The sequence below is a fragment of the Aulonocara sp. 'chitande type north' Nkhata Bay genome, linkage group LG19, assembly GCF_057382095.1.
Source record: "Aulonocara sp. 'chitande type north' Nkhata Bay isolate Kocher_YH1m ecotype deep benthic linkage group LG19, A_spYH_male_GT1.1, whole genome shotgun sequence".
Lineage (NCBI taxonomy): Eukaryota > Metazoa > Chordata > Actinopteri > Cichliformes > Cichlidae > Aulonocara > Aulonocara sp. 'chitande type north' Nkhata Bay.
The window spans coordinates 6,435,336-6,443,514 of NC_141362.1; the positions used below are offsets into that span (position 1 = coordinate 6,435,336).

Consider the following 8,179-nt stretch of genomic DNA (forward strand, 5'->3'; position numbering starts at 1 on the left):
GAGGGATGCAAAAGAAATACACTCAAAGCGACCAAAAACAACCACAAAGAGTGCAAAAAAACATCCACAGGGACACAAAATGCCTGGAAAAAAACAATAAAAAATCACGTCTGGCTCCTTGGTAAGTGGGGTAGAGGGCCATGGCCCCATAACTTTGCACACTTTACTTGACTGATTTCCATCTCTATCCGATTATTAAGTGATGACGTGACGAATCCTACTTCCGGGCCTAAAGTAGTCTGCATTTAATAAGGCTTTTGTGTTGTTAACATGTTTAATGCTTTGTATTTTCTTTTATTTAATCTCAAAAAGCTCTTAAAAAAAGTCAGTGATCACCGTTGACCTCCCTCGGCTTTTATTACCGCTAATCATTTATTTAAGCTCAGTTTTTAAAACCTTAGGATGTAACTACAGCCCAGCCCATGCAGCAGTATATGAATGACTAACCTCGTATTGTGGATGGATTATCTCAGTTGTTCTCCTGGCTGAAGTTTGGTCCTTTTACAGCATCCTGCCATGCGATTACATTTGTTCCTGACCACCGAGAACACTCACGTTAACTTTTATCGAATGGAAAAAAAGTTAGCTTGTTTATATTATGCTAACATAGCTGTGTCGCTAGCGGTCACGTAGCACATCATTATATACCAGCTAGCCAAACTTAAGTAACCCTACAAACGTCACTGCTGTTTAGTTTTCTGTCTTCATTTATGTTGGAAGTGATAACAGAGCTGTACGTTTTAATTTGTTTCCAAACCCCCGCAGTCAGGACATGCTATATTGTATTTAGATGGAAGCTAGCGAGCTAACTTCCTGCTAACTTCTAACTCCGTTAAATGTCATAAATTCCGTTTTCATGGATGCCTGGATGTTAAACTCAATTGTTACACCTGGTAGAGCAGAACGCTGATCATTTTATTAAAGATGAAAGACTTTAGACAGTTTTTCAACTCTCAGTAATGCCATAGTGATCATTTGATATATGGACCTGCAGCGGAGTTTAGGCCCAGACACGGCCAGTGACGTCAGACTGAACGATCGGATTACTCATTAACAACACACAAAATGCCAAACAAACCAAACGGACTTGGATTTAAAACTGTCCGTGTCTTTCTTCCCAGTGAAACCTTTAAAACTAGCCTCTGATCCACACTGCTTCATTTCTCCCAACACTTTCTCCATGCGCTGGTAAAAGAAAAAAGAAAAGCGCGAAAACCGTGCGTCGGCTGGACTGATGCTGGAACGTCATCACCGCGCTTACTCTGTTTCTTAGCAACAGAAAACATCTGCCTCCGCCAGGACCAATGAGGGCAGGCGCTGAGCGGAGTGTGTTGTCTCCAGTTGCTGTGAACGGGATATTTTAGGAGTCTGGAGAGCAGCGAGCGTCTCACCCCGACAGGAGCTCGAGCTCTGCGCACGTCCGCCCGTCTGTGTTTCTGTTTGAACCCACACAGGCTGCGACTGCAGGCGAGCTGGAGAAGCGCTAGATCGCTGTGAGTACGGTGGATGAGGCACCCAGGAAAGGATATCACGGTGGGCAGAGGAAAGGAGGCTTTAAAAACTGCTGCTCGACAAAAAATTTTGAAAGGTAAGAACCCGTGGCTTAATTATAATTGATGTATTGGTGGAAAACAGCTGTTTCTTCCCTAAAGTGTCCATTAAAGTTGTTTATTTATTGAAATGTGTTTTTTTTGTTTTGTTTTGTTTGTTTTTTACTTCGGGTAGAAATCAACTGAAATAAACGAGAAAGGTTAGTTCAAACAATGCATATGCTCTTCATTGAACAATAATAATATAAATATTTAAACTCTATGTGATGAAGGACTGGCATCTTGATTTAGGAGTGTTTTAGGGATGTAAGTAAATGCAGGGATCTTCACTATTATTACAGAAGCTGCTCTTTTTTTCTCTTTTAATCCTAAATATACTCACATCTTCAAGTGCTGCTTTTGCTTCAGAAAGAAGACTAGTACCTGTGTCTGTCTGAGCTGCAAACTGTTGACTTCAGCTGGCAAAAGGTTTTTGATGCAAGTCATTAAAAAAAGAGCTTTTGTTATTTGCCAAATATTCTTCAGATTGTAAAACTCCTGACCTCCTACTCCAACATATTCCGCTTTTAGCAAAATTATTTTCAGAAAAAGAAAAGAAAGCAGGCAGAATGCGGACAAACACACTGACACACACTTCCCACGCAGCCTCCATCTCTCTCTCTCTTTCCCTCTGCTTATGCATCCATCACCATGCATCATTCTCGGGATGCAGTTGGACGATAGAAACTGCGTGAGTCACCACAGCAGCTTCAGGGGAGCCGGTGTGAATGTTTCACGACGTAAAGCTTCCCACTCTGTGTTTATGATTGATTTATGGCATTTTAAATAACATCACCCACACATGCGCACGCATTCAACCCTTTTATCTCTCCTCCTCTCTTTTGATCTCTCTTAAATTCAAATGAGCGGATTTTGGAAGCAGCGTCTGTAGATACATTTCGCCAAAAATGCAGCATTGTGTAACAACATTAAAGGATTAGATCAGACATTGTACGTTGCACATACAGTGTGTGGGTGCTGTAGTGTGGGAACGTATACATCTGAAAGATGTTTTATTAATGCCCCAACATGAACTCATAGTTCATGTTGTGCAGGTTTATCACTTGTTAGATGCAAATGACAATGTATAGAACAAAAACTCCAGGTGAAGAATGCGAAAGATTAAATGTGATCAAACGTGAAGCTTCTTTGTTTGTGTGCTGATGTTTTGGTCCTTGCTGATACTCATTTGTCTGTGTGTGCATGTTTTCCAGCAGGAGTCTGAGGGCGATGTGGAGGATCAGATCAGCTCTGATTTAAACTCCGGTCTGAGAGCTGAATCGGCCGTGGCCCAATCGGCAGCAGGTAATTAAACCTTCTGTCTCTTCCTGCAAACCAACATCTCTCAACCAGGAATTAAGAGTGATGTGACAGAAGTCTGCTCTCTTAATGTTTATAGCTCACACCTTTCCATAGATTACATTAACTGGACATGACCTCTAGTGGCCGTGTGCATTGACTGAATGCAGCAAAGGTAGAAAGGAAAGTTTTCAAATAATAAAATTACTGAAAATAAAATTGGTATTAATACATGGCAAAATAATACACGCTTATTTGTTTAAAATAATACATTCAAATCACGAAAAAAATCTAACACAAACTTAAAAATATAAAAACCAACTGAGTCAAATACCTAAAAAGAGAGAAAACGTTACATAAAAATATGAACACATTAAATAAATTTAAAGAAATTCCACAAAGTGACCCAAACTAACTAAACAAAGATGAAAATGACCAGAAGAAGAAAGGGATCAGTTGTTGCAGGTAGACAGAGAGACACATTAAATCAATAGAAAATGATACAAAACCAATAAAGCGGACACGGATAACTGTAAAGCACCACAGAGCACTGCCATATGCAGTGTTAGAGGATTGAAAAAGTAAAGAAATGACCTCAAAAACACATGAAAAAAGGAAATAAACCCTAAACTAACCAGAGATGGGATGAAATCTGACCATAGAGAGTGAGGAATGACCTGAAAAGGAGGCAAAATATGACAAACACGCGTGCATGATCTGCAAAACAACTGTGGGAGCAAAAAAAAAACGTATCCACAATGACTCAATAACCAAAGCAAAGCTGTAGTTTCAGTCTTTAAGTCTGTCCTGAGAGGCTGAACTGTCTTGCAGTCTGTGCAAAAATGTACATATATTGGATTTTGGTGATATAGATAATTATCACCAGCTTTAATCCAAGAATACAGAGACCAACATTCACCTTATATCACATGGAAGCAGTTTTTGCTCTGGATAAGCACTCAAGTTAAAACCAGCCAGTGAAATCCCCTCAGTGTAACACAGAGGCTTCAGCACATTATGATTGTTGTGCTGTGGTGGCGGCAGAAAGCAGTGATCTCTGTGTGGTTGCCTCCAGCAGCTCCTTCCCCGTGAGAGAGACCAAACCATTCAACAACGTCGAAAGTTGCTTACTTCAAGAGGAAATATGCGGAGGAGGAGGATTTACACCGAGGCCTACGTGGATATTTTCAAAAAGTGCGTGTTCTTTTCTTCTTCTTTTGTTGTTTTCATGCCAGCGTGACTTGATTTTCTGTGCCTGAAAGACCTTAATACAACAGCTGAAACGTTTGGTGACTTCATAGCTGAACAGGCTCGCCAAATGTTTCTGGCTTATTACTTCTTTTCTACTGCCTCTTCCTTCTTTTGTCTTCTTTCTTTGCTTCTGTGCATTCTCGACATTCACAATTCTCTCCATCACTTTAACGGTTTCACTCTTTATTAGCTGGCCTTCATCACATCACATCCTTCAACTTTATTCTGGCATCCTATACAGTCTCCACTGTTTCTCTGCTTTGAATACCTAAAGTGTTCACTGTACCTTTAAAGGTTTATGCATTTCAGGCATGAATGCAGTTCTACAAAAAGAATATGTTACAAATAAAAGTCGTGCAATAAAAAATGATACCTAGGAATATATACAAGTATAATCAGGAATTGGGAAAATATTCTAGTTCCCTGTTCCAGCTCAGTGAACTGCAGCTATATATATATGTGTGTGTGTGTGTGTGTGTTAATTAATAATTAATTAAATTAATTAATAAATGACATCATTTAGCCAAAGTCACAATCATAGTGGTTATTTTTTTTCAGTCTATTTTTTAATCACTTAGAGGAAAAACACCCAAGGTTCACTTTTTGAGAAGCTAAAAAAATGTGAGATTTGTCCAATTTTTCTATGATAACGCACTTTTTTGCCCTTCTATTCCGGTCAATCATTTCCTGTCTCAGCTCAGAGTTTCACTTCATAATAAAAGCACCATATGTTGGAAGCGCTTTAAAGACTAGCTAAAGCTGCCATTGTTTGTAATGCAGTAAAAAACTACAGGATTATGTTTGAAAATAGCAGCATTAAACATTATAAAAGTATTTAAGGATGGTGCTCAAAATGTGCGTTCTCCCATTGCCTCCTGGAAAAAGCTATTTAGAAACTTTGTGGGCAACAGCCATCAGAAGCATTTTTTAGGAAGACTATCAAAGATTTGTTTAACAGAAATGTTCCATTTTTGAAATCTTCTCATTTAAGTTTGCTTGCTTTACAATTTTAAAGCACAACTGCAGTTTAATCACAAAAGGTGGACAAACTAAGCAAACTGGATGGAAACCCTTTTTCTACATGTCTACATAGATAATTGATTGTGTGTATTAGAGAGGTAAACTCAAACAATTTTACATAAAAAATACAATGGGATTAAATGAAGGCAGGAGAGGGAAAATATCTCCAGCTAACTTTATTTTAAATAGGTCAGTTATAAAATACATTATGTTACAAAGGTAAAGTTTGCTGTTTCAAACCACATTCAACCCCCTTTTTAATGCACGCTAAAATACCTTCAGTAATAATAATTAAAAAATATATTTTTTCTGATGTTTTTTGAAAATTCTCAGTATAAATTGTCAAAATAAAAAAAAATGTAAAGACACAATCTGATCTGCTGCCTTCACGTTTGCCACTTGCAGCACTTGATACTGCAGGAGGACCGGAGCTGCATCCTGAGGCTGTCCCTGGAGAAACTAAGGTTCCTGGAAGATCCCGAGGCCTACCTGAGGCGCTCCGTCCTCATCAACAACCTGCTGAGAAAAATCCACCATGAGGAGGAGGAGCTGGAGGCTGAGGAGGAGGAAGAAGAAGATGAAGTAGATGAAGAGGAAGAAGAGGAGGGAGTTATCGGGGATAGGGGGCAGCGGAGGCTGATGTACCCAGACAGGAAGAGAGTGAAGGTGCTGGTGACAGACTGCTGCTCCCCGGGCTTTGGCCTGGAGGAGCTGCAGCACTACCGGCTGGTGCCGTGTTACCCATCAGCTGGTTGCCTGTACAGCCTGGGTACCTGCCCGGGCCTCACCCCAAACCACCAGGTCCTCCTGTACAACCTGGATGACAATGGCTGACTCTCTGCTCCTCACCGCCAGGCCTCTTTTCAAAGCTGGGAACTGCAGCGTCGGTTCATGTCACAGGCATGTGGACTCGCACTGTTTGCTCCAACCAGCAGGAGGAAGGCTGCTGCTGCTGCTGCTGTTTTTCTCCCTGTTCGCTAAAAATGCTTTGAGGGGAATGTGTCGCAGGCTCTGTTTCGTGCATCAGCAGGACGTCGCCTCTTCTCGTCACCTTGCTGAGAAGCAGTGGTGGATTCAAGAATCTGAGAGACCATTTTCTTCTTCTGCCTCAGGAGTGTTGATATTAAACTCTGCAGCAGCATTACTGCTATTTACTGTTTGTGCAAATGTAAGAGACTTTAAGCAGGCAGCATTTTTTTTAAATTCTTTGCAGCTGTAGTATTATTGATTTTTATTGTTACTGTTGCTCATGTAAACTGTGAGCGCATTCAGGGATTTACAGACTGCTGGCTACTTTTGATGCACCTTGGCTTGCGTGGAGAATATTTGCTGATTTGCTTCTGTTATCTTTTTATGCTACTGTGTGATTTATGAAATATTCTGTGTAACATTCCCTGGATCGTGTGAATTCTAATGCTATGAAGAACTCAAGGCACTCATTCCCCCGGGTGCGTTTACTGCCTGTGGGAAGACTGTTTTCTCTCTGTGGTCGATGTCCCGTGATTATGTTTTCATTTTGCAGCACTTTGCTGCCCCCTGCTGGTGGAAAAAAATTATCTCAAAGCATTTATTAGTAGTCTGTGTTCAAATAAGAAAACAGAGGAATGCTTACTTTAAACCTCATTCTGATTTAGCATTAATAGATGTTATATACAGATTATAACCCACTATAGATGTAAAGAGATTTATCAACGATTATAACATCTGCTGAAACATACAATATAGCAAACATTTAACACGTTTTCAAATGAGTTATAACTGTTGGCAAACACTATTATTACCATACCACCAACATGTAGTCTGCATAGTCTAAATATCCCAGATTATACATATATGTATAATAAAGAGAGATAATGCTAGTGGCAGTAAATACCTAAATATAAAAGTTTTTTTTCTTTTGCTATGTAAAAAGGAGGAAATATTTTTTTGTCAGTTCTATGAAGTCAAAATACTTTTTTTCTGATACCAAATATTGCTTTTGTGAATGCATTTCAGCCTCGTGGTGTTTTAATGCTGGATTTCAGAGACCAGAAGGCCTTTAACTTGATGTTGCATTCCATTTTTTTCTTACTATGGTTCCAGCACCAGTAGTGTTTTCACAGAGGACCGAGGTTTGCTAAAGTGGTCAGAAAATAGGTTATTTAACACGGCACATTGGTGCTTTATAAAGCTGACTTACTTGCTGTATGACAACAGCGATTAATTATCCATCCTTCTTCTGTGTCTTTTCGTGTGTTCAGTGTCTATCCAGGAGTTTTACTGATTTTTGCAATGTGCATCTTGATAACAATCACTTAAATGGAAAAATAAAGGAAAATAAGGTAAAACAACAATGACAAACTAAAGGCAACTATTAAAGAAAAGCTTGATATTTTAAATCAAGAATTTATATTTTGATGAATATGAATAGTCTGTATTTAAGAAACTATTTTGAAAAAGGGCCGTTAAACTTTTTTCATGTGATTGATTATCAAATAAAGTATGTAATGTGACATTTTTGTTTCATTTTTTAATATTTCGACCTCTCTATCAACAAAGCGCGGTCACGTCACGCCATGACGTTTTCAGTTCCGTTGAATGTTGTGCGTGCGCGCCGGAACCACCGTTGCTTTCAAGTGCTCCTAACAAAGACAGACTTTACAGCCTCACATCAGCAACCGTCACCTCTGCAGAGAGTTTGTAACAGAACATAATTACGTCATTTGATAAAGCACAACTTTTAAATATTACGGTCTGTAAACTAGAACTTTACACAATTTAATTTCAAGCCTTTATGAACTGGATAGCAGTTACGTTTCTGCACCCACAAAGCAATGACTGAGTTATAAACGCATATTTCACTTTAAGATATTTTTTACATAATTATTAAATACACAAACTAAATATGATCCAGTATTTCTAGACTTTAAAAAGAAAAAAACATCTATTGTGATATATGTGTAGCCTCTGTTTGACTGATCGTGGTCTCCTTTTCTTCTTGGCAGATTCCCAGCGCTTTGCTTTATTTAAAAATGTATTTT

At 39.1% G+C, this 8,179-nt stretch overlaps 1 long non-coding RNA gene across 2 annotated transcripts; it reads left to right on the forward strand.

Moving 5' to 3' along the window:
• Positions 1-984: 984 nt before the first annotated feature.
• Positions 985-7,651, forward strand: LOC147306380 (uncharacterized). Of its 2 annotated transcripts, none has more exons than XR_015126350.1 (4): positions 985-1,588; positions 2,804-2,894; positions 3,964-4,082; positions 5,565-7,651. It is a non-coding gene; the product is annotated as an uncharacterized LOC147306380 (long non-coding RNA). The 2 variants fall into 2 exon arrangements; XR_015126349.1 differs by having other exon boundaries at positions 1,002-1,588; positions 3,967-4,082.
• The last annotated feature ends 528 nt before the right edge of the window (positions 7,652-8,179 follow it).